Source organism: Leptonychotes weddellii, chromosome 1, assembly GCF_054177405.1.
Source record: "Leptonychotes weddellii isolate Sample4059 chromosome 1, ASM5417740v2, whole genome shotgun sequence".
NCBI lineage: Eukaryota > Metazoa > Chordata > Mammalia > Carnivora > Phocidae > Leptonychotes > Leptonychotes weddellii.
The window spans coordinates 74,198,279-74,225,210 of record NC_138369.1 but is presented as its reverse complement, the minus strand read 5'-3'; the positions used below and the strand labels follow the sequence as shown (position 1 = coordinate 74,225,210).

The 26,932-nt window shown below is 45.7% G+C and overlaps 1 long non-coding RNA gene across 2 annotated transcripts; it reads left to right on the top strand.

Moving 5' to 3' along the window:
- The first annotated feature begins 371 nt into the window (after positions 1-371).
- Positions 372-24,398, top strand: LOC145722589 (uncharacterized). 2 transcript variants are annotated; one of them, XR_014146951.1, is made up of 2 exons: positions 372-3,114; positions 3,628-24,398. It is a non-coding gene; the product is annotated as an uncharacterized LOC145722589 (long non-coding RNA). The 2 variants fall into 2 exon arrangements; XR_014146950.1 differs by having other exon boundaries at positions 372-3,118.
- Positions 24,399-26,932: the final 2,534 nt, after the last annotated feature.

Below are 26,932 nucleotides of genomic sequence, written 5' to 3'. Positions count from 1 at the left end.
ACAACCACCACAGAAATGGAGGTTCAAAATCTACCTCTCAAGGACTGACAGGATTTTTGCCATTAAGTAACCTCCCACCTCCGTTAAATATATAATAGAGTTTGTAATCTCTGCATGCTTTGCCCACTCTCCTTCTTCACTTCCTGATCTCCTTCCTCATCCAGTTCCCAAAGTTTCCAGAAGACTCTCCTGATGGGTCCATAATCCCCTATTGCTGCATTTGCTGGGAAACATGGAGGCAGGAGAGTGGGATGAGAGAGGCAACCTGGAGAGGCAGCAAGGGGAACCTTGACCCTGAGACTCCCTTCACTGCCCTCCTCCTTCTCCCAGTCACACCCAGAGATCCTTGTCCTCTATACTAAAGCAAGGACAAGTGTACTTGTCCTTAGGGAAAATGGGATGTATTTGAGACTGGTTCTCTCCCAGAGAATTGGGAATCCTAATCACAGATCACATACTAAGCCATAACTCAAAAATCAAGTACATGCCAGTTTACTTCTCTAGACCTTTTTTGTGTGGCAAAGATTTCACGTACAGGTGTGTGTGTAGATGAGGCCATGCCGGTCAAGGCTTAGACACACCAAAAAGTGGGAGAGCCATTTAAAGAGGTTCGACAATGCTTGGCACATAGCATCCCCATCCCCCAAAGATATTAAAAGGTTCTCTGACACCCCTCTCACCCCCCACCCCCGGAAACACAGGAACGTAGTGCAGTGGACAAGTAGACATTGTCTCATGTTCGGCATACATTTCACTTCAGCATTTCTTGAGTTATATTTATTCTGTTTGAAAAACAATATCATTTTTTTCAGGTGTCAGATATTTTCGAGGGCATTCAAAAGTTTTTGGCCTTAGATGCTCTGCCGGTAAGATCCAGTGGCTAAAATGCCCCGGACATTGAACGCTTGCTTAGAAGACCAGACTCAGAAAAATCGGCACATAGGTTTAGCATATCATCTGCAAACCCAAACGTATTTATAAGTGTTACCTTAAAATGTATGTTTGTGGGGGTGGGAGGGCAGATGGTGAGCTGTTGAGGGAAGGAAGATCCTCAAAAGTTTCCAGTGAGCAGAAATTACTTGACTCATCTTGACTGTCCTTGAGTGTGAATGGAAAGTATCCAATATTGTTAATTACAAGGGAGCAAAATGGCCTTATCTTCACTTTTATTTGGGGAATAGTTTCTGTTATATTTTTAGGGAACTTAAATATTCATCAATGCAAATGGGTTCTATGACTCTGGCTACTTTGCTGTCGGCATGATGGGTTCCTCACTCCAAAGTCTTCTACCATGGCGAGTGTCAGGGCCCTTGCCTTGTTGTGCGAGGCTCTTTTAATTTGTGAGGAATGAAGGAAAGGCTCACCTGAACAAACATTCATTGAGCACCAACCATGTCAGATGGTATGCCAGGTTCTGGGGACTCTAGTGGCAAATAAGACAGATCAGGTTCCTGCCTGCATGGAGCTTCCACTCAAGGGAGGGTTGACAGATAGGACAAAAAGACAAGTGCTAAGAAGAAAAGCATCTGGTGATGTGATAGAGAGGGAGAGGGGAGAAGGGTGTGAGGCTAGTTCAGATTGCATGGACCAGGAAGACTTCTCTGAAGAAGTGGCATTGTAACCGAGCTTCGAGAGCTCCAGGGGGGCCAGCTGGGAGAAGGGCTGGGGTAGAATATTTCAGGCATAGGGCTCAGCTGGTCCAAAGCTCCTTAAGTGAGAACTTTGGCAAGTTTAAGGAATGCAAAGGCCAGTGGATCTGGACTACTGGGAGTGAAGGTGAGGGCTAAGAGATGAGGTCAGATTTATAGAGAACTAATGTGTTCACTCTCCAACCCAACAGTTGCTCGGTGTCCCAAGCATCTCTTCCCCAGACCTGGGAGTCCACTTCTTTCTGCCCCATTGAGTCCATCAGAACCCTGTGATTCAGCTGCTTTTTTGCCTCTGCTTCTCTCTTTCTCTGTTTCATCTTTGCAGCTTTCTGCTCCACCGTCCCTCTCTCAACTCATTTTGCATTAAAATTTCCCTAGGGTGAGGATCTGAGCATCCTGGTAGCTGTTTCCTCACTGCCAATAAGAAGCGGTCCTATTGGACAGAGTTTCACGTGAGGTCTTCTCGTTGGCTGCTGGTCTCCCCTGGGTCCGTCACCTGTGGCCCAGAGCCTGGCAACTAATTTTTTTGTTTGTTTTTAAAGATCTTATTTACTTATTTGACAGAGAGAGAAGAAGAGAGAGAGAGCTTAAGCAGGGGGAGCGGCAGGCAGAGGGAGAGGGAGAGGGAGAAGCAGGCTTCCCACTGAGCAGGGAGCCCAATGCAGGGCTCGATCCCATGACCCCAGACCATGACCCGAGCAGAAGGCAGATGCCCAACCAACTGAGCCACCCAGGCGCCCCTTGGCAGCTTATTTTGAAGGAAACTACAATGACTACTTTCCTCAGGATCAGTTGTGTGCCGGGCCAGAATTACAAAGACTGAATTAAAGAGCATTTTCACAGAATGGATATTTATAACCACCTCCCAGGCAACAAGCCTATGAGGGGGCTTATTCTTTATATAGGGTTTAGTGCTTAGCTACTCACCGATCCTTCCCCAGGGACCACTGAGTCTGACTGTTCCCATCCAGGTCTAAGCACTTCGAAGTTAGCTGTGCACACAGTCTCCTCGAACTGGCTTTCCTCTTCTACCCGCCGGAGACGCCGCAGTTGTATCTCCCATCCCACGTGCTCTTACGCAATATTCGCTTGCCGGTTCTTCGGCAAGAGGTAGTCTCTTCCCCCTCGCATTGCATCTGGGCTCGCTGTGCGACTGGCTTTAACCAGAGGAACATAGCAGAAGTACTCGATGTAAGAGAACAGCAGCTTCCTTCTTCATTCACCTGTTGGAACATCGCTTCTTGGAACCCATCGGCCTCAAGGTGAGGATGTCTGATTAGCCACGTGAAAGGCCCAGGTGGATGAGAACTCAGGTCTCCAGCCGGCAGCCTCAGCTGAGCTCCTGGTTGACAGCCAGCACCAACTTGCAGTCCTGTGAATGAAGCCACTGCGGACCTTCCAACCATCCCAGTACCCCAGGCAGCACCAGCAAGGCATATGCAACCCCTGGTCACTCCACAGAATTGTGGGTAATAAGAAACTCTTTTGTTCTAAGTCCCTATGACGTAGGGTGGTTTTGTGCAGTAGTAGTTAACCAAAACAGCTCCTAAATTTCGACAGCATTCAGAACCCTGGTGTAAAGGAGTTGTTGAGGGGACAGCAAGTGGGTTATATCCTATTGCATTACACTTGGCCTTAGTAGAGCTTCAGCATCAGGTACAGGTAGCTAGGCCTGAGAAAATGGAAATCAAACTTTTAATTATACTTGGTAATTACCTCTCTTTGGAGTATCATTGGAAAATTCTTTTATATCCTAGCTACAAGTGGCCCAGGCCACTCTTGCTTGGGATCCTGCTCTGGTGTTGGTGACAATTTAGGAAGAGGCTGCAGGGACAGCCAGGAGGGAAGGAAGACGGCAGGAGAGGGTTCAGTGTGATGGGGAAAACTGAGTCTGACATTTCCATCTAAAGGTTCAGAATTTGATACTGCCATTTTTTATAGAATCAGAGAAGTTTACAGGGATATTTTATTTTTTCAGATGCTAATTCTTCAAATGATGAAATGAGAAACCTCTGTTCTCTTTCCTCTTCTCTCGCTCTCTCTTTAAAAGAAGAAACAACAAAGATATCTAACCTATTACTGAGCTCTGGCCTGAAATTCAGATATTTGGACTTGACCCAATGTCAATATTTTGGGAAAAGTTTGAACTAAGTCATTCATGCACTCCTGGGTTTCAAGCGTGAAAAATCCCCACAGTTTTCCACTTAAAGAAAAAATAAAAGGTCTGAAAACTATGTACTGAAAAGCCATCAAACGTTTTAGGCCGTAAACTTCAAACTTGGCAGGATGAAGTGACCACCAAACAAGGAAATTCAAGTCAAGTGCGAATCAAGGAGCCAAAGCTTGTAATGTGTTAAAGGCACATAGACCAAAGCCTGTGCAGAGCATCGTAGGGTGAAACTCTGCATCACAACTGGGACCTGTCACTGAGCAGGGGCCTCTAACCAGGGCCACTTTCTCTTGCCTGATAATTGCAATGGTCTCGTAACTGGTTTCCTCGAGTCACATCTGCATCTTTTTAAATCTGGTCATTTTCCTGTTTACAAACTTTCGGCGACTCCCCATTGCCCCCAGGATAAATCAACACTTCTCAAGACGTCTTAAGAGGTGGCAGGCATGATCCAGCTTCCCTCTCTGGCTATAGCTCTGGCCACACCCGAACTCACACCCTTTTCCCCAGTCATGCTGAATTCCGTGGTGTTCCAAGAATGTTCACTGCTCTCCAACACAAGCCCTTGTACATGCTGTTCCTTCTGCTAGAGCTGCACTCCACCCCCAACTCTTATTTGTGCAACAAGAATCGGCTCAGATGTCACCTCTTCCGGGAAGGACTAGAGGTACCGCCTCTGTATTCCTAGGGCATTTGGGAGTTTGTCATGCTGTATGATAATCAGTTTACACATTTATATCCTCCATTAAACTGGGAACTCCCTAAGGGCAGTGACCATGCCATATTTGACTTTTTAATCTCTCAAACCCTACATAGTGCCTGACTTCTAGTAGATGCTCACGAAATCATTGTGAATCAGACTAAACAAATAGCCTTAAACCCCATCTATATTTTTGCACCAGGGGAAGGAACCAGAGAAAGGTAGGGGAAGAGGACTTTGAGAGTGAGCCCTACAGAACTGAGACTCTGAGATCTGAAGAGAATTGTATGTCCAAGTCATAATTTTGCCTCGAATGGATCCATCCCTATAAAATACCTTCCACATCCACTGCAACTTAACATGGCAATGTTCTTGTTTTCAGAAGACTTGCCACAAGGACTTGGTCACAGAGGTTTGGAATTTATTTATTTAATTAACAAAGATAATTTGAATTCCAACTGTGCCAGGCCTTGTGCAAATTTAAATATGAAGACAACATGACTTGTTTCCTTCAAGGAGTCTGTAGTATGGTGGGGAATTGGCAATGGGAGTCGGTTTTGATTTGATGCTATTGTTGTTGTTAAGACTTCTGCAAGTAAAAGTTTCTTTTGGGGGAAGGCTGCCCCAATTACAGGGAACTCAGCTGACTGATGTTCATTCTGCTCCAAAAAAATGTTTTTATTCTTTTTCCAGAAGAAATAAATGAAGAAAGCTCACCCAGGAGAGTCAATATGGATGATACTCCCCACCATGGGAACAAAACATTTTTTTTTTAAACAAATGCCACATTAACAAGCAGATAAGAAGCTACTGGATACAGACATGTAGAAGCAAGGAAGTTCGAGCTGCGTACCTCTGCCGTAACTGAATCACAAAGAAGGAACAGACTTTTCTCCCTGGAGGCATGATCTGTGCCTAGAATTCTTGAGAATCATGGCCCTAATTTTATATGTCGGGGATGAAATGTCCTTGGGTGAGATGTTTAGAATGGAAATGGAGGAGACGGTGAGACCCTGGAGTGGGCCCTCTGTCCACTAGGTCAGGCTTCAAGTTCACCTAATCATGTTTGAGGCCTGCAGTTGATGCTGGGAAGGATCCCGATATGGAGATGACATCAACCAATGGACCCATGCCCGTGGATCACAGGAATTTACAATGGATATCATGGGGCAGAATTTGACCTAGAGGTGTTGGGAGGAGAGCAGAGAAACAAGCCTGAAATTCTCCTCTGAATGCTGTCCATTTAGTCAACTGTCCAAATTGGAAATATCCACTCACTTCTGCTTTTCTTCTGAATGTTAAATTTCTGAGATCTAGAAATGTATTTAAAGGAGAACTTAAGAAGAGTTGTTTGCTTTTTAATAATAATAATAATATTGTTAAATATGATAAATTATTGGCTCCGGTTCTTTCCCTTCTTTTTGTCCATACCCTCTGCCATCTATATTTGCCATCTATATTTGTACTTCCCTGACCTTGACTTGCACTTGGGCCAATGGAATGTGAATAGACATGATGGTATGACAGATCTGAGTCTAGGTCTAAAGGGCCAGTGCCAGATTCTGTTTGTTTTTCTTGTGCCTCTTCCATTACCAGGGGAAGAGCTTGTGCTCAGTAGTTGCCTCCTAGCAACACAATACACATGCAACAGACATAAGCCCCAAATCAATGAAGACTGAAGCCCAGCTGGATCTTCAGCTTGAAGTAGAGTCACCCAGCTGATGCCAGCCTAGATCTGCAGGCCCACAGATACACAAGCAAAAATTAATCAGTGTTGTTTAAATCACTATTTGGTGGGGCACCTGGGTGGCTCAGTTGGTTAAGCATCTGCCTTTGGCTCAGGTCATGATCCCAGGGTTCTGGGATCGAGTCCCATATCGGGCTCCTTGGTCAGCAGGGAGCCTGCTTCTCCCTCTGCCTGATGCTCCCCCTGCTTGTGTGCTCTCTTTCTGTCAAATAAATAAACTAAATCTTTAAAAAGAAATAAACCACTATTTGGGTTAATTTGTTATGCAGCAATAACTAACTGATACTCCTACTACTATTACTACTAATAATATTAGCTCAACTTGCCCGTAATTTGTCCAGGGTCACTCAGCTGGTACCATCAGTGAAGATGGAATTCAAATTCTGGACTCTTAATCACCTCCTTATATAACCTTGAGAAATGAACCTGGTTAATATTCTGGTGAGTTCTTCTCAGGCAAAGAATTTTTACCCTAGAATGAAGACGAGATGAGAAAATACATAGGTTTCTTTTTTAGATGGTTTGCAGAGAAGAGGAGAGCTATAATCATACCAGGATAATACATTCATGGACCACAGTCAGAGGTCTTCAGTTCTCAGAGAGAGGGAAAAATATATTAAAAAAAAAAATAGAAAAGTAAACAAAAGCAGGATTCAGGATTAACGAATGGCAGGTCATAGAAAAATAAGGATGAATGAAGGACTGCCTAGCATTATTGCTGTGTGTTAGGATTTGCCTCTCAGTTACTAGCTTTGTGATTTTCTCTAGAACTCAGTTTTCTCATCTGTGAAATAAGGATAATGAAAGCAACTACTTCGTAGGGTTGTTGAAAGGTTTAAGTGAGTATATGTAATCAATATATGTAAATGCTTAGAAGAGTGTCTGGCACTAAGTAGTACGGAGATATTAGCTGAGTGGTGCCTCCCCAGTGGAGCACCGTAGTTAACATCTGCCTGGTATTTCTGACTGCACCTCTGTGATGGTTTTGTATTATGTTAACCTAACTACCAGAACCACATTTCCCAGAATCCCTTTTCCTATACGGTCTGGGCTAGAACTGCCATATGAAAAATTTGCATGAGATTTGGAAGCTGGAGGTGAAGCTGCAGCCACCATGCTCTGAAGGTTAGTGTAGGGTGTTGCTGTAGCTCATTTATTGATCTACAGGCTGACTCAGCTGGTGCAGGGCAGCAGTGGGCCTGCATGTCCTCCACTCCCTCTAGCCCTCCTCTTGCAGCTTCTCTGAGCCCTGGCCAGGTGTGTGTGCAGCTCCATGATGAAGGGTCCCAGCTTCCATGTAGTAGAAGTTGAGATGATGGGAGACAGATACGTGGTGCCGTTGGTCTTCATGGATTTCAGATTGTCCTTGTAGATTACTGTTTGTTTCCAGAGGTTATAGTAATCTTGCCCTTGCTTTCCTCCACTTCATGTCCTACCTTCCTTCCATTCCAGGCCTGCCAACCTACAGCGACTTCAGGCTGACCCCCACCAAATGAGAGGTAACAGCTCTGCACAGACATCTTCACTAGCTCTCACCATTACTCAAGGTCTAACCCCTATACCAAATTTGTGTTTTTCTGCATTACTCATCAAGGTTCTGCTTCCCTGATTGAACCTTTACTGATATACCTCCAACTCCCAATTAACTTATGAGTTGGGAGGGAAGACATTGGCATCACTGAAAAGTCATGGTTCTTTTTAAAAATTTTGCATTTACCCTAACTATAGGCATTTTGGCTCTCAACTGCACCTCCCCTTCACCCACCACCTTCCCAGAACTTCTCTGTAGAAGGACTTTGAGAAAGAGTGAATGAATATTGGCTGCTGAAATCCTCACAGAAAAAAACAAAACAAAACAAAACATTCAACTCCTGGCTTCAGAGCACTGATGGGTGGAGTTAACCACAGATTTGTCATCAGATTTCAAAATCAAAGCAATAGGATTTCCCTAAAAATAAAAGAAAAAAAAAGAATTCTATCCACCTTAGAATTGCTATTTTCACAATTTCCCAGAACAAGTTGTACAGAGTAATACAAATGCTATGAAGATAGGTCCAAATGAAATACAGAATTCATAATAAGGGGATGTTGTTACTCAGAAACAAGGCAACCCAATATGCTTTGGGATAGTATTGCAGCAATGAAAACAAGCTCAATGTTCATGTCAGATAAACAATTGTACTCATAGCACTGGAACTTTAGGAAGTGACTCATCTTGAGGAATGGGCACCGAGTGAAGGCAACCGTTTGCCTCAGCCCTTTGGAGTTTGACACAAACATTCTTTTTTTTGTGTGTGACTTTGCCACTGGAAGATGCTATTGCAGCCATATACACCAGCATCTCTGTTTCTAGTACATACACCATTTACCTCTTCTGCCCCATGATGTCTGTATTCTCTGTCCTCAACCTTTCTCTGTCCTTAGGAGTAGCTGTTCCCCAAAGCCAATGGATTTCTGGTAGATGGAAAGAAAATACTTCAGAAGACTCCCCTTGCATGGAGGGCCCATGGTTAAGGACTTTTGGTCTGAGATGCATTGGCTGAGCCCAGTGGACAACAAAGAGTAGAGTAAGGTCCAGTCTTAAACCCAGTCAACCAGCAAAAGAAGAAAGGGACCAGAAGGGAGTTCAGAGACTCTGGCTGGGGACAGGTGCAAGGCCAAAAAGGCCAAAGTCAGTGTGGGGGGGGGTGTTCCTGAACACAGAAAGTGATGACTGGGTCAGGGCCACAGCAATGTCAGGGATGGAGGCATGGGGGAGGGTTTGGGCAGGAAAGGTCAAGAGGCCCCTGATTCTGAAGCTTGGACTGGAGCTGGGGCAGGTTAGAGGGTGCATCACAAGTAGAGCTCTGCTGATTGCACTGCTGTCCTATTTGCCTTCATCTGACCAGGACCAGAAAGTTCTACTGCCATAGCCATAGAAGGATGACCACTCAGGAAGCCGTAGGGTGCATTGGAGGCACGCCATCCAGAGAATCACATGTCCTTTTACAGCAGGACATATGATCAACAATGTTCCTAGAGGCATTATCCATAATCGCTTCCAACCTGAAATATCCAAACTACCTTAACTCCAGAATGGATCAAGAAATGGTGGTATATTTATAAGCAAGCTGGAATACTATCTTAGTTTCTTAGGGCTACCATAACAAGTTACCACAAACTGGGCTGCTTAAAATCACAGAAATTTATTTTCTCACAATTTGGGAGGCTAGAAGTCCCAAATCAAGATGTCTGCAGGGTTGGCTCTTTCTGAAGGCTCTGAGGGAGAATTTGTTCTGTGTTTCTCCCGTGCCGGTTGCCAGCAATCCTTGGCGTTCCTTGGCTTGTAGCTGCATCGCTCCAGTCTCTGCCTGTCCTCACTTTGTGTTCTCCTGTTTTGCTCTGTGTCTTCAAATGGCCTTCTTATTTATAAAGATTCCAATCACTGGATTTTGGGTCCACTCTAATCCAGTATGACCTCATCTTAATTGATTACATCTGCAAAAAAACCCTATTTCAGAGAAAGGTCACATTCTGGGGTTCTAGGTAGACATGAATTTTTGGGAGACAGTGTTCTACCCCATACAAATACGATACAGAAGTGAAAATGAGTGGGTTACAGCTACATGCAACAATACGGACAAGACTCTCAAATGCAGTATTTAGTGAAAGAAGCTAGACACAAAAGAGTATGTCCTGTAATCTTACGTTATTAAGTTCAGTGGTAGGAAAAACTAACTGCAGTGTTTAGCGGTGCATACGTCAGTGATGATACTATAAAGACAAGCAAGTAAATGATTCTCCTAAGAATCAGGACAGTGGTTACCTTTAAGAGGGAGATGGGGAATGGGGCATGAGAGGGGGTTTTCTGGTGTGCTGGAATGTTTTATTTTTTGGCATGACTGGTGATTCAAGAGTGTTCATTTTATTTATTTATTTATTTTTAAATTTTTATTTATTTGACAGAGAGAGAGACAGCAAGAGAAGGAACACAAGCAGGGGGAGTGGGAGAGGGAGAAGCAGACTTCCCGCGGAGCAGGGAGCCTGTTGCGGGGCTCAATCCCAGGACCCTGGGATCATGACCTGAGCTGAAGACAGACGCTTAACGACTGAGCCACCCAGGCGCCCCTCAAGAGTGTTCATTTTAAATATTTCATTAAGCCATTTTATTTTCTGTATGCAGGCTCTCTTCCCACAAGGAAAGAAAGAGTGGTTAGAATCCTGTGGTTCCAGGTTCTGCCAATAGCTATTGGGTCTTGAGTTGAGTTTCCCGGCTGGACCTCAGTCTCCTCATCTACAAAATGAGGAGGTTGGACAGGATGATCTCTGAGGGCCCTCCCAGGCCTCCTGTTTTGGGTTTATCACTCATTTGGTTCTCCAAGTATCTCTGTGAGGAGGGGAGAACACCCAGCTTTGTGTTTACAAAGAAGGAAACCGTTGAGAGAGGCTCTATGGCATGACAGTTAGAACTGTATTTTAGTCGCTGCTCTGCCCTTCCTCTAAGAGACCATGGGCAGATTACTTCAGCTCTCTGGGCCTCAGTTTCCTCAGCCACAAAATGGGTATAATAAAAGACCCTTCATCACTGGGTTGATGAGAAGGTGATAAAGGAGGGTGTGTATAAATTACCTGGCTCAGTGTCTGGAGTCCAGATAGTCCCCGGTAACTGGTAGCTAGCTAACCTGGCAAAAGCCAAACAAGTCAGATCAGTTCAACAAATTGTTCTTGAGTACCTGTTGTGTGGCTGAGAGCTTTTACATCACATGATCTCCTTCACTCCTCACTGCAGTGCTGTGAGGGTGCTTATCCTGAGTTTTTACAGATAATAATGTTGGGACTGAGAGGGAGGGAGCAAGTAATATGATCCAAGCAATTCTTTAGGAAGATTCTTCCCCCTTCCCCCACCCCGGCAGCTGCAGGGCAGATGAGAAGGAGCAGACAGAATGCAGGTGGGGAGACCTGTCGCTCAAGACGGGCCTTGATGGGGAGGGAGGGCAGGGAGAGTCACAGTAGTGCCCCTCACTACTGTGGTTAGGTCTCATTGCATGTTCGCTGAGGGAACAGGTGACTGAATGTGTCTGAGACCTTGTGGATGTAAGATGGGGAGGCCAAGGGCCGGAAGGAGCCAGGGATGACTCAGGGGCTTCCAGATCAGTCCGTCAGGGGGTGCTGGGGACAATTCAAGAGGAGAGGCTGGTGGGGGTGAGGTGAGGCTGGATGTGTGATGTTAGTGCAACACTGCGTGGAGAACCTGGCAGGCTGGAGTAGGCACGGAGAACTTGAACGCAAGTCCTCTGCTTCATGGCCCAGGATGGGTCCCACTTCCCTCTCTCTCTCCCTTCCTGGAATCTTTACTAACTGGGAGTGGGGGTGGCTTTGTAATCTAGAGTCAACCCTTCTACCCTTCTTTCTATCTGGACGTGTGCGCCTCACCAGTGGCCATTGCTGGTTCTTGGGCAGTAATGCTTCTGGTCTGCGGCTGCTGGAGGATCAACTTTATGAATAGGTCATCTAAATGGCAGAACCCCAAACACCACAGTGCCTCAAATCCCACCACAAGTAATTATATCTGTTACATGAAGCATTCTTCTCCTTATGGTTTTTTAAAGAATGCAAATGTCCCAGACCTCCTACATGGCACAATTCTCCAACCCCCAGTAGGATTGACATCTTAGATGTTTCCCTCTGTGACAGGAGAGCAGGATATAGGAAAATGCTGGCCATCTAGGAGGAGAGGGTAGGGAGCAGTGAGAGGGACCAGTAAAATGTGTTCACAAAAGGCCGGCTATCTATGGACAGAAAAGATCCATCTCACATACTTAAATTTCCTGAAAATTTTCTTATTCAACACGCACCTTCCACCACTTCTCACACACTCACTTGGCTGGAGAAAAAGGCCTTATGAACCCAACATACAAAGTGAGGCTCTACAAGCATTAACTCATGCAAATGTCAGAATAACCCATTTTACAGATGAGAAAACTGCATCTCAGAGGGGCCATTTGTTCATCCAGCCAGTGGGAGGCAGCAGAACATGTTGGGAGAGCATTCAGCTGTGGTGGGTTCAAATCCCTACTCTCTGCTTCTTAGCTAAGTGACCTTGGGGGAGTTATCAACCTCCTACTGCTGTTTCCTCCTCAGATTCTTAGGGTGGGAGTGAAGATTAAATGGAGAGATGCATATGAAGGGATCAATGTGAACAGTAGCTGTGCTTTCAACCATGGTAGGCAGTGGCTCGGGTTCAAAGAGAATGGGGTGTTCCAGCTGAGCCTACACTGGGATTCGAGTCTGGCTATTTGTGGAACTGGTAGGTTGTGACTTCTTGAAGGCCTATCCCTGGGTCAATATCCACAAAGGTTTTGTTCTTTGGCTGAAGGAGGGAGAAGGATGAGTTTCTTTGGAGAGGGTTGGGAGGGGGGCTTCAAGATGGACCAGAGAGAGACTGTGTTGCTGTCTGTCCCCCTCCTCCATCCCAAACACACACAGCCATGAGCTATAGAGCCTGGACAGGAACCAGCTCCACCACTCCACGTGACCATGGAGGGAGAGATGCACAAGTTAGGAGCATCTTACTCCCTCCCCTCATTCTCCTGCTGACCCAGCAACCTCCAAGTAGCAGGACAGTGTCCAGAGCCAAGACACTCATATCCAGATGACTGACTGACCTTCCCAACCCCAGCCCCACCCTGGTGTGAAAGAAAAGACCCATTGGCACAATCAATAGCTAGCTATTCAGTGGCAAAACAACCATCCCCTTGATCAAGGAGGCTGATTTTCTGCCAAACACTGAGAATACTTCAAGGCATATTCTAGTCAATCTTGGTTAGATTCTGGGCCAGCATCTGGTTTGGTTTTCTTCTCCTTGTTTATTTCGTTCTATATGAGTGGCAGGGATCCATTCCATATCTGGGTGCCCATATCTGGACAGGATATCAGACTGGACTGGCCACAGGAATCCATTTTAAAGATTTTATTTATTTATTTGAGAGAGAGAGAGAATGAGAGACAGAGAGCATGAGAGGGAGGAGGGTCAGAGGGAGAAGCAGACTCCCTGCCGAGCAGGGAGCCCGATGCGGGACTCGATCCTGGGACTCCGGGATCATGACCTGAGCCGAAGGCAGTCGCTTAACCAACTGAGCCACCCAGGCGCCCCACAGGAATCCATTTTAAATACCATCCAGCATGGCTGGAAGGAAACCGATGAGCCCCTGAATATAAAAATTGAGGTCTAGCCCCTGATGGAGACTTTGGGCCAGAAGACAGGACTCATGTGGTTGGCTGGCCCCCCAGTGGCAGTCCTCATATTGCCTAGGCATGTCATTTTTATTTAGATGTCCAGAAATGTCTAAAGCACTCTTTCAAGACTGCATTCAAATATTTGGGGAGGTCTGTGGGAAGCTGCTTTTGTGCATGCTCTTGGGGTACAGCTGTTGGGGGTGCTGATAATTCCCCTGATGAAACGGCCCCTTGCTCCTTCGCCTGGAACCAGCTGTGTCCAGCCCTGGCAAGGGTGTATTTTTCCACCCTCCTTGGTGTGAAATTCTGGGGTTTGTTTTGTGTCACTTTGGACCTTGGTGAAACAACATGCAAAGGGAAGATTAATGGAAAAACTCTGCTTCCAGCTGCCAGGAAAATATTTTTCCCTTTGCATCATGAAAACAAAGAGGCGTGTCAGCTGAGTGGTCTGGAGAGAAGAGGAAGCTAATGTTCCCTGTGTCTGTGCAGGTCCCTGCTCTGCCCTTTTTACTGGGTCCCTCTCCTGGGCAGGACTTTATTTATTTTTTTTTCCTCTAAGGGCTTCTCATCTGACAACTCTAAAATAGATCCAACGTGTCTGCAAGTGACCTCCGTCCAGTATGCACAATGTGCAGGCCCTGGGCAGGTTGCTTTCCTGACACAGGTCCCCTTGATCTGTAGGACAACCCCCACCACTAACCCCACTTTACAGAAAAGGAAACTGTGGCTCAGAGCATTAATTAGATCCCTCCAGGTACCCAGCAACTAACTGCTGGAGATAGAATCCAGATCCAGGCCTACTTGCCATGGCTCCCTTCTATAATGCTGCATGCGTCAGATCCTGGTACGGTGCCTGGCACCTCCAACGCTCCAATGTCTGAGAGAATGAAGGAAGGAGAGAACCCGGGTGACCTGGGTGGACCTCATCTTACTACCTCTACGTCCCACAAGGCCTTCTCCTCAGAATGCCCCCATTTCCTCACAGCGGAGCTGACGTGAAAACGTTTGTTCCTGCCTACAAATTTGGTTGGTGATCTATGGCAGGCCTTTGAAGGAACGAGGGGGGTCTATACACCAGGACTGTGGAACACTTAGCTGTGTGACCTCACCCAGGATACTTGCCATCTCTGAACCTGCACGGAAGGCTGGAGGAAGCCCTTCACCTTGGCATTTTTCCCAAAGATTCAATAAGATGTGGTTTGTGAAGCTCCTGACCCAAGGCAGTATTTATTAACTATTTTGTTTTTGGTTTATTTTAAAGACTTTAATTCAGGGAGTCTCAGGCCCGGGGGAGGAGAAGATGAGCAGTGTACAGACATTTTGCTTGGTTGTTTATTTGTCTGGGAGTTGGTCCACAACATTCATTTGATTCCCGAAATGGGTTCATGATCCCAAAATGTTTAAGAACCAATGCAGTCCCATTTGATTTCTGACCTGTGGTTAGAAACTGCTGAGCTAAGACTATATCGTGTTTCCATGTTCCTGGAACAACGTTATTCAAATAAACAGAGCAGGAGGACTCTTTGCCTTTTAGAAGTTCACAGTTCAAATATGAACAAACCTGTCAGTGGGCACACTGATGGCATTATCCTGTGTGACAGGAGAGGATGCGGTGGCTGAGTCAGGTCCGCACGTGGATAAACATCAGGAACCATCTGGAGGGAGTTTAGGAAAAAAATTGTTAAATATTCACCAGCTATGTAAAAGCAAACAATATTCATTTTCTTGTTTTTTAATTTTTTAAAAAATTTATTTATTTATTTGAGAGAGAGTGAAAGTGAGAGAGATCACAGAAGGAGAGGGAGAAGCAGACTCCCCGCTGGCAGAGAGCCCGATGTGGGGCTCGATCCCAGCACCCAGGGATCATGACCTGAGCCGAAGGCAGTCGCTTATCCGACTGAGCCACCCAGGCACCCCTTGTAATTAATTTTTTATTCTATTTCAACTTTTCTTTCAAGAGCATATCTAATAGCCAAGTATTTAGTGGGCACCCACTATGTGCCCGGTGGTAGGTTGTTCCTTCTAAATACCTGACCCTATTTAATCCTTATGACCATACCATGGAGTAGACGCAAGTATTATCTCTATTTTACATATGAGAGGTTAGATAGCTAGTCAAAGGTTACACAGTTAGTAAATGGCAATTCTCAAAATCATGAGCTGTCCCAGGACTTACCTTTGAAAATGTCCTCATTCCTTTGGCATCTTTCTAGTCCACGGAAGTGAGTACATCAGTTGGGTTGCATTTGGCTAAAAGGAACAGAAATCCCCAGCTTGGGCTATATATCCTAAATAATAGGGGAATTTTATTCTGTCATATATCAAAGACACCGGACGATAGCAGACTCCAGACTGGCTTCATGTTTCTGTGAGTCTTTCAGTCTTGCTGGGAGGTGAACAAGGTGGCTGAGGAAGTTTTTGGCTGTTGGATCCAGACTTAGCAATGTCCAGAGGAAGAGTTGGGCATGGTTTCTTCTTGGGTCTTGTTTTAAGGAACAAGGAGATATATATATCTCAGAAGGGCCCAGAAAATTTTCCCTCCTGTCTCATTGGCTGGGACACAGACACATGCCCAATCTTAAACCAGTAGCTGTCAAGGGGGATGGGATTGCCATGATGGGCTTACTACCCACACGGGGATAGAATAGATACTGGGAAGTCAACTCTACAAAGTAGGATTTTTGCATCAAAAAATTTTGCATGTGCTCCTTGGTCTTTCCTGAATTGTGCCTTGGTTTCTTCAGATATACAGATATACAGATGACAGATTTACCTCACACCTGTTCTAAGGACTGAGTGAGATGGTATTTGTTACCTCAAGGTACCAGAATACCCAGGAAACTGGATAGTTTGGGAGGACAACTAAAGGACATGCCTTGTTCTACCCTTGCACTAAGGTGGGCATGTGATCCAGGATATGGATTTTTTTTTAATCTGAATCTTCAACAGGCAGAAAAAAACCTTGAAAATGGTTGGAGTCGATTCATCCTGAGACATGCAGACTGAAGAGATCAGACTTCAGTTCCTTTTCCAGAGCCCCCCAGGGCTCCTGTAGGTCTTGTCCTCTTTCAGTTCTGTGGGCTTCCCAATGCCATTTGGTCTTAGGTTGGGGTCCCTAGAAACAGAGCTTCAGGTGGGGCCTCTTGGCATATGGATTATTGGTGCCCTCAGGAGAAATCTGGAAGGAAGTGAGGGAAGCAGGATGGGTCAGGGAAAGAGCTAAGATGCTTTCTCAGCAGGGGTCTAGCCTCAGCCTAGTGGCTGTGGGTGTGAATTGCACTCCAGAGCAAATCCTGCCTTGAGGCAAGTTGGTTGGCCTTTTTTGACCCCCAAAGCAGTCAGTCATTGGCCCTGGGCTGCTGGGAGGTGGAGGGTAACCCCCCAGGTGAGGAGACTCCTGTTGGCAGAGGCCAATTGTTTGGAGAAGGGGACAGCTATGCACTGTTTGTAACCAACATTCACAGTGGCTGGTGGATGAGTGTGCCAAAGATACCCTGAGTGAGGTGTTCTGTAAAGAGCTTGACAGCTATTACCCTGCTACTGGTACTCTCATTATGATCATTACTAGATACAACCTCCAAATCTACTCAGAAGGTACATGGCTTCTAAAGAGTAAGGAATGAAGAAGACCCTGCTATAAATCTTACGTCCCCAATTCAGTATCAGACTCTTTTTAAAAGAAAAATTACCGAGAAAGTATGAAACCCTGGAGTTGGTTTGTCAACATTCCACTGGAAGATAGAAGGTGAGGAGAGAAGCTAAGGACGTCCACCCGAGACAACCTCTCTCAAGCCCCCTCCCGTGACTAATATAATTAAATGATAGAACTACTCTTTTTTTTTTTTAAAGATTTTATTTATTTATTTGACAGAGAGAGACATAGCGAGAGCAGGAACACAAGCAGGGGGAGTGGGAGAGGGAGAAGCAGGCTTCCCGCAGAGCAGGGAGCCGGATGTGGGACTCAATCCCAGGACCCTGGGATCATGACCCGAGCCGAAGGCAGACGCTTAACGACTGAGCCACCCAGGCGCCCGATAGAACTACTCTTTTAAGTGGAGATTTGATCTGTTTGGGTTCTCAGAATTACCCTGGACCCCATGTCCAAAGAACAGGAATTGGAATATAAATATTATTTTATTTGATGCATCTGGTACATCATCTATTCGGCAAATACGTTATTTGCAATTTCCAAAGGTTTTTTAACCAGACATTGCTTTTTTTCCCTGTCTGTGTGAGTCTACCCTTTTCTTTCATTCAAAAACACCCCACATGCCAGGCTCTCTGCTAAGCAAATTTGAAGAAACACAGTTGAATTACTGTGGTTTAGCCTTTGATGAACCCATAGCCTGGAAAAGAAAAGATGAACATAAATATGCATATCTCAGAGAAGAAGGCAGCACGTGCGTGAGCTGAGAGGGATACAGACAAAAGCCTACAGCATTTCAGGAGAGGTTCAGAGACCGTCCAGCGAGGGGCTCAGTGAAGGCATCAAGCAGTGGCTACATGGTACTGTGGCTTATCAGATGGGCAGTCAGAGAAGAGTCACTCGTGGTAGAGAGAACAGCATGAGCAAAGCCATCAAGGCAGGACATTACAAGTGTGTTTAGGAGCATCAAGGAGCTTGGCTCAGCAAGTAGCCCTCTGAATAGAGATGTGAGCGGCCTGTTCATCTAGTGCTCGTCTAGCTGAGAGATACCCATGGTCTACCGTCTGCCATGATGGAGGACAAGCAAAATTCTGTGCAAAAGACAAGCAGAGAAGGATGCAGGTGTGTAAGATCTAAGGGCAGTGGGAGGGTGGAAGGGTCTTCAGGGTCTTTCCTGAGGAGGTAATGAATTTAGTCTGTGCCACAAGTGGGCAGCTTTTCTCAGGAGAAAAACCCACTTTGCAGTGGAGAGTAGGGAAGGAGCTGCGTTTTGGAGACAAGGAGCACAATCTGGTGTCCTGATAAACTCTCCCTGGGCTGTCCATGGGGGATCACAACTCCAGGCCCGAGGTCTAGGATAGGAGTGTAGCTACAGAACAGGATTTTAATCTGTGAAGCTAATGAGAACTCTGTGGCACAGAGACCCCACAGAGCAGTCCCTTCCTCAGCCAACCCAGCCGACCAGCCCCATCTTACCTGTTTGTCTAATGGAATACCCCACAGGCTTTTCTGTTTTCTGATGCTCAAACTGCAAACTTGACTATCTGAGAGCTCGGGCAAGCTACTTAGTCTCTCTGTATCTCTGCTCTCACTTGTAACCCAGAATGAATAACGAGATTTGCCTCATGGAATCTCGAGGATGGAGTGAGCTAACATCTAGAAGGGGCCTAGCACGGCACGTGTTGATCTATCTATTTATATATCAACTCCAAATTCAAGCGGGGCAGCTGGGAGCCAGATTGTCAAGAACAGGCATCCAGAGGGATGAGCTGCATCTCCTGGGAAGTGGTGTCCTGAGAGCACAGGAAGCAGCCAGCTCCACACTTGGCCCTGGAGGGCCCACGCCCTCCCGTGCAGAGACACTTCTCCTGTGCCATTGACCTCACGCAGCAACTCCCATCGGGAATCCAGGCATGGGATGAATTTGTGCACAGGGCAGGGAAAAAATGTTGGTGTCTTGTCCTTTTCCCACACTATCACATCCAGCAGCTCTTTGAACATGCAAGAAAATGGAGTGGCTTCCTTGAAAGGTTTTCTGGCAGAAAAAAAAAAAATCTCTTTTTTGAGGAGACACGATAAAAGGGTAGATGTAGAAGCATGTGAAGTGGAAGGCCTGGGGTATTAAAGGATCCAGGTTTCCAGACGATATCCTCAGGGCTGCGGGCACCAGCAGCGAGGGCGCTGAGGCGCTGTCAGAGGAGGTTTGTCCATCTGTGCAGCTGCAGAGAGGAGCGCACCGACATGACTAATGGAAGGCAAGAGGAAGCAAGAAGGGGGTGTCCAGTGATGCCGGGAGGTGAGCATCTTGCGGACCGCAGTTGACAGGATTGCTCGCAGCCTTGGAGCCCAGCATCACCGAAATGCACAAGCCTCGCTTTCCTGGGGGCTAGACGCTGACCTACTTCTCATGGTCCATTCTCCTCCTGAGATATTTTCCCACTCTCGAGCTGACATATTCTTTTCCAGAGCCCCCCAGGTAATGGGGCACGAAGCACAAATGGTCACTAAAGAAAAGGCATCTTCACTCCCTGTTATTCTAAAGAATTAACATTTGAATTGCATCTTCTCAAAGGAGAGGCAGGGAACCAGGGGGCCAGACCTCCAGGTATGCAAAATCCTTCTTTGCCCATTTGTTCCAGCATCATTATTAACAGTGTTCCCCCTCCCCCCGTCCTTTTCACTCTTCATAGGTGTCCTAGTTCGGGCTGTAAGTTACACGAGCTCCTGTCTTAGCTCAGTTTCCCTCAGAGCAGACGCTGAGACGAGGATTCAAGTACAAGTCATTTTCTTGGGAAATGCAGGGACCATGCTGCTCGGGGACTAGAGAAGTAAGACGGGGAAAAAGAGCACAGCTAATAAAGAGCGCGCTGTGAAGCCAGCCACCACAGTGGGCACCTGGAGCTTAATCTTGGTGGAAACTCTGAGAAATGGTGCAAAATCCAAGCCTGAGAATCGCCCCACCCCCGGGGCAAGGCAAGAGAGGTGGGGTGTTTATACACCAACTCTATGTCCAAGCGCTGCTTTCAAGAGCTGTTAATTCCCTACCACTTCTGGCTTGCCTCACAGGCAGAGTAGCCTTCTGCGGTTCTGGGGGAAAGATCCCTCAGGCTCAGAGATGCAGATTCCACAAGGGTAAGTCAGCAGGAGCCCAGTGGAAGATGAAAGGAATGGGGGTGGGCACTGGCAGCAGAAGACCTTACCCATAACTTCACTCCACCATTTGGCTGGCATTCTGCCATATTGAAGTTCCTTCACCAATAACTTCCGGCCCCTCCAATTCAAACAGACTTCTCTCTCACCAACTTCCTTACTGGCGTCACTGGTTCGTTTTCACTACTGCTCAACCTCTCCCTCTTTAAACTCTTTGCTTACTTGGTTTTTGTCACCCTGCTTTCTCTTAATTCTTTGATGCTTTTATTGTATTGACTAATTGTGAGCATTTATCCAAGACTCTTCCCTTCTTTCCCTCGAGAATTTTCTACATCTATGACTCCTGTTGTTACCTCCATGCAGAGAGCTCCCAAATTAATAATATTCTCTTAAATTCATGAACCGGTTTAATCAGCACAAAAGCCCTTTATCCTTGAAGTCTTTTTGACTCTGAGTGCAGCACTCTTTTCACTAGAGTTGCATCAGCTTTAATTTCTCCCTGTAGACCCACTTCCACATCCTGTTGCCTGTTCAGTGTCTCCATGGACACTTTCCGCTCTAGTCTCAAATTCAATGTGCTCAGAGCTTGGTATCTCACTCTGTCTTTATGCAGATCCTCATCCCTAGAGACCTGCCTTCTTCAATGTTCCCAAAGAAGTCTTGCATCTTCCCACTTTCCCTGTAGGCTCCTTTAGTAGCTTCTGCCTAAGAGAGGGTGGCTTCCCCTCCCCTGTCTACCTATTGCCTTAGGCAAGACTAGGTTTGCCAGTGACCCGAGCTCCACTTGACCACCACTGGAAAAGAGAATGATTAGCTCAATGCAACCACTGAGGCAGAGGCAGCTGGAACCACATTCCCAATGCCACCAGAACTCTCTTGCCCCATCACTCATCTCAGCTGCCTTTTCACAGTCAATCTCTTCCACGAAGCAAGCCCCATGGCCACCAGCAGTCTCGTGCAAGCAGGACTGCTTCCTTCTCTTAGTTCCAGTTCTTTTTTCCCCACTAAGGATTCGAATTGGCTAGAACAAGTCTCATGCCCACTAATGGCCAAGGTGTAGGATGCTATCACTAACAGCCATATCCAGAATCAATCTCAAATGACTGGAATAGGGGAAGAAAGGGGGATATGTTTTCAGAAGAATAAGGGAGGCGTGCTGAGCAGATAAGACAGTTTTCTTACATAATTTTACTCTCTTTTCTGAAATCCCAATTCCTCCATCCAGTCTACTTGGTGTTCTGGTTGTTGTTGGACTGTAGGACTGTGTCTTAGTTTACTTTTTACCCTGTAAGATACCCAAGCATGAAACGTTACCCACACTGGGCTCAAAAGCAGTTAGTTCGACTTGGTTCCCAGTGAACTGTCATCCACACTGAACCCATCTCAACGTGGGAGGTCCGGTGGAGAGCAAGTCCTATGCTGAGAGTCAGGGGGCCTGGCCTCTGATTCTTACACGAGCCATGAGATGTTGGCCAAATCACGGCTCACTTTATTTCATGGATTTTCCATTTGTGAAATGACAATAAAACGTGCCCTAACTCTTAGGAGTGTTGTGAGAACACAGTGGGAACAATAAAAAGGAGAGTGCTCCATAGAAACGCAAATTCTATTTGTTCACCCTGATAATTTAAAGAGAAATCTCTGATGTTACTGATAAGGTATTGTTTTCTGGGACAAATCTTGCTACCAAGTTTGCATTTACACAATTGTTTCCTCCCCGATCTCATTCCACTTCATCTGCTGGAAACATGAACCAGTGGTTAAGCCAACCATTTAATTAACTTGTAAAAGCTTTGTGGAACTTGAAAGAAAATCTAATAGTAAGCTTTGGTTTCCAAAACTTCTAATGAGAAAACTTATTTCTTTGGACCCCTTTGGCCCCAAAGTTCCAAACTGGCAAATTATGACTCTACTGCTAGGTGGGGTTTTTTGTTTATTTTATTTTATTTTTTTTGTTGTTTTTGGTTCTTTTGATAAGTGTTTAAATAAGTACATTCTGTCCTGAAGTATTGATGTAATGGTCTTTTTTTTTTTTTTTTAACATCAAACTTTTCTTTCTTCTATCACTAAAATGCCCAGATTTTAATTCTCTTCTCTTAATCAAGCTGCAGATAACCAATTCAGATTTGCTGACATGCCTTGGTATGTACCAGACACAGGGGAGGGCACTGTGGCTCAACAGGGCCCAGTCCTTGCCCTCAAAGAGCATCATTCAAATGGGGAAGACAGTAAACAACTCTTTATAATTATCTACAATAATGCACGTCTCCATTCTCTAAAACAATGTGTGAGTCAGGGTGGGCTAGCTTCTATAACAAACAGCACCAATTTTCAGTGTCTTCACCTGGTAAAAGTTCATTTTTCACTTACACAAAGTCTGATGTGTATGTGCCTAGTTAAGTGGCTCTCTTCCAAGGGGTGACACAAAGATCCAGCCTCATTCTATCCTGTGAGGTCATTGTCTTCAGCCTTTGACCTCCCAGGTCACCAGGAAAGGGGATGATCATGTAGACAAGGCACACCCTAAATACACTGGTCACATTGGTCCATCTAGTCACGTGGTAGACAACTAGCTGCTCCTGCCACATGTAAGTCCTATTTTTACAGTTGACAAAATTAAGGGGTTAAGGTACTTAACCAAGGTAACACTGCCTGTATGTGGAGAAACCAGATCTGAACCCAGGTTTGCTTGATCCAAAGCCCACAGTCTCACTACTCTGTTAAACTAACTTCCTTGCCATGACAGTGTGACAGGCTCTAGGCCATTGGACCCATTGTTCTTGCCTTGGGCCTGTGTGGAAATCTGGTCTTGCTGCTGCCCCACTTTTTGCCCTGATTTTCCTGATGGCCCTTGGCTGTCACTGGAGACCTGGCTAGTCTGCCATAATGCTCTCCTTCCCCAGATGCATTCACGGCATGGGGTAAAGTTTCCATCTTTGTGAGACAGAAAATAAATCAGATTAGAGCTTTCACAACTGCTGTTTGAAGAGGATAACAGCCAATTTGCATATATAACTTAAGGCATCTTTGGTTATAATATAGTTGCATTATTTCATGGTTCCATTTCCCACAGACTAGCAAATGGTTAGTGTTAAAGAACAGACAGGGCTCTAGGAGTTTGCATATAGGAAATCACTTTGAGTTTGAGGAATGGAACCAATTCACTTTGTGAGCAGGAACATGTACACCAGGTTCTAATCACAAGCAACAGGACAAATGTGTGTAGCAAACTCTCCCTCCACCTTTGAGGTTTAGATGTACCAAAGCAGAGAGCTGTGTTCACATTCACTTGGCCTGATGCAGATGTATGTGAGAAATGTCAGCCCCATCCCACAAGATCCTGATTACACTGAGCTCCAGTTGCATGGTTGTATAACAAATTACCCTCAAACTTAGAAGCTTAAATAAACATGTATCATGCTCACGGATTCATGGGGTGGGAATTTGAATAGGGCGCAGCAAAGTTGGCTTAAATTTGTTTCCCAATTTCTGGGGCCCCAGTTGGAAGACTCAATGGCTGAGGGTTAGGATCATCTAAATGCTTGTTCACTCACAAGTCTGGTGGTTGATAGTAGCTCATGGCTGGGGAGTCTCACTCAATTCCTTTTCCCATGGGCCTCTCCACTGAGTCTCTCTATGTGGGCCAGTTTGGGCTTCCTCACAGCATGGTGGCTGCTTCCCTGAGGAGATCATCCTGAGAGAGAGAGAGTGCTAAGCAGAAGCTGTGTTGTCTTTTTTCATCTTTCCTTAGAAGTCATGTAGCATTGCTTCTACCCCATGTCACTTGTTGAGGCAGTCACAAAGTCCTGTCGAGTTCAAGGGGGATGTGGGGGTGCAGGAGACACTGCTTCTTGATGGGGAGTGGCAAAGTTCTAGAAGAATGAATGGGACTGGAAACATTGCCCTGGCCATTTTGGAGAAGTTGATCTGCCATACCCTGTTTTTATTCTGATCTTGAAATCTGACTTAAATATTAGCTATCATATATTTGGTGCCCATGTGTCAGGCACCTTGTAGTCATTAAATCTAAGCCTCACCCCAACTCTGCAGATTAGATCACATTACCTTTTTTACAGTTCAGGAAACTGAGGCCTCAAGAAGTTAACTAACTTACCCAAAGACACAGAGCTAGCTAATGGTACAGTCAAGTTGCAAAGCCAAGCCTGGCAGACTCCAAATCCCATACTCTTTCCCACAGATCCTATATGATTCCCGATGGGGATGAGTCACTCCTTTAATGAAAGGAAAGTTTGGCAGGGGAAGGCCAGAGTGGTGGAGACAGGGTAAAGGGAAGTTCAGACACTTTGGATTAATGGCAGTTTCCATGAAGGTGTTTGTTCTAATAGTTTCCACCTTCCAGAATCCACACATCCTCAGAGCCTGTCAAGTCGAGCCGATGTAATTTAACACTTCCTGGTTCCCAAACAGCTGCAATACATTTACTGTGATTCTCCAGCCTGTGTAAAATATACCACAAAGGCCAGAAGATGGGATAATGTTAATGGACAGTGAAATCCACCCTCCTTCAGGTGGGCTGAGGAGAAACCCTGGAAGACTTTACTAGGGTGACTCATCTTCCAAACCAAGGTATTTTTGAGACCGTGTGCTGGAAATATTTGTATCTTGATCTGGGGTATGATGACATGGGTGTGTGTATTTGTAAAAAATCACTGGCCTGCTCTCTCAAGAAGTGTGTATTTTACTGGTGTAAGCTTTACCTCAGCCACAATATCAGTATGGTTACCAAATCATGATAATTATGCCAGGATAACAGGCATAAATGAGCTCTGACTTGAGCAAATTGGGATGTCTGGTCCTCCTCATCATTACCAGTTCCCGAGATGGCCCCTCCAGGGTTGCACAAGCTGGTGTGCATGCTCGGAAGTAATGGATGTTCAGTCAAGATCCTGTAAAGTTGCATCTTTGGATCCTCTTTCATAGTGAGTGCACACACTCAGAATTTGCAGTCACACACACACTCAAACAATTTATATTCATACACGCAGACATCACACAGCTTTCCTCACATGCTCACACAACTTACATTTACTCACTCAGGCACCTAACACACACTCATGTTCACACTCATATAACTTATAGGCACACACACTCATACTCACCCTCACACACTCATATTCACATAAATGACACTTATACACAAATACAGCTCCATTTACACATACACACTCACATTTACACTCAGACAGTTACACTTACACTCACACAGGCTTATGCATTCACATTCCCACTCACACACAGGCTTACACTCCTGTGGCTTACACTCACATGTGCATATGCACCCCACACACACATTTAGAACACACACATGCTTTATCTCAGTTCTCTGAGGAGGACTTAGCTGGAATTAGAATGGAACCCATTAGAACTTTTTTCCCTTAATTTTACTGCATGGCTTTTTAGGGATCTTATCATTGCTGCATTACTTCTCTTGTGCTTATTTGTGTGTGTGTGTGTGTGTGTGTTTCCAAAAGATCCTCTGGGCTTTTTGTTGCAAAATAAAAATTTCAAAATCATAGCACACATCTTCATATTGCACATGAAATTTGCATAAACACAACAGAGATTCTTGCTATGGCTGATAATATTAAAAACAAACAAATCAATCATTAACCCAAATGTTCATAATTTGATTCCCTTTCAGTGCATTTACATCGTATGTTTTAGACAGGGGCTTTAAAGTTGGTGATTTTGATTTTAGGGACCGAGAATTTTAGAAACTCAAAACTCCTCAAGCTTCAGCGTAACATGCCTGGCCCAGGCAGCTGGAGGCCTTAGAGACACAGGTCTGTCTGGGACCCTTTTTGTCACTAAACGAGCTCCCAGTGGCAGCTGCCCGGGGGGTGTTTGGGGTTGAATTCAGGGTTCCAGGCTGAATTCCTGGGTCCCAACTGAGCTGGGCAGTGTGTGGCTGGAGCATTGCCTAGGGAGCTTGCACAGACATGGGCATGAAATAGTTAAATAACAAAGCATGAAAACAAAAACTTCAGAGAGCTATAGCTGGGGATAGGGGGTGTGGACAGTGCACCACCCAACTACCCGGGCTGGTGATGACTCAGGACAGGCCTTTCCAGGCTGTTTACATCACTTGCCACCCAATAAACAGGGCCGGCTTTAAAATCTCCTCCTCATGGGGCACCTGGGTGGTTCAGTCGCTTAAGCATCTGCCTTCTGCTCAGGTCATGATCTCAGGGTCCTGGGATTGAGCCCCACATCAGGCTCGCTGCTCAGTGGGGAACCTGCTTCTCCCTCTGCCTCTGCCCCTACCCTGCTTGTCCTCTCTCAAACAAATAAATAAAATCTTAAAAAACAGATCTCCTCCTCCTCTTGCAAGGCCGACAGAGAAGACCCAGAGGGGAGAGGCAGAGTACCCAGCAGCTCAGGCAGCACAAGGCATTCCTAGTAAACCGGGAGCAGGCATTTCACAGCCCACTGTGGGGAAGGAGGGCAGACTCCGTTAATGTCCCAATAGCAAAGGCAGAGTTAAAGCTACAAAGACAACTGAGCCTTCAGGTTGGAACCATGAGCAATTAAACTTAAAGAGAGTGGGAATCTCAGTGTAAAAGCCAAAATATCCAGGGTACTTTTATCCAAGAAAGCGTCCTTCTGACTGCCTAAAATCCGAAAATGTGGAAGG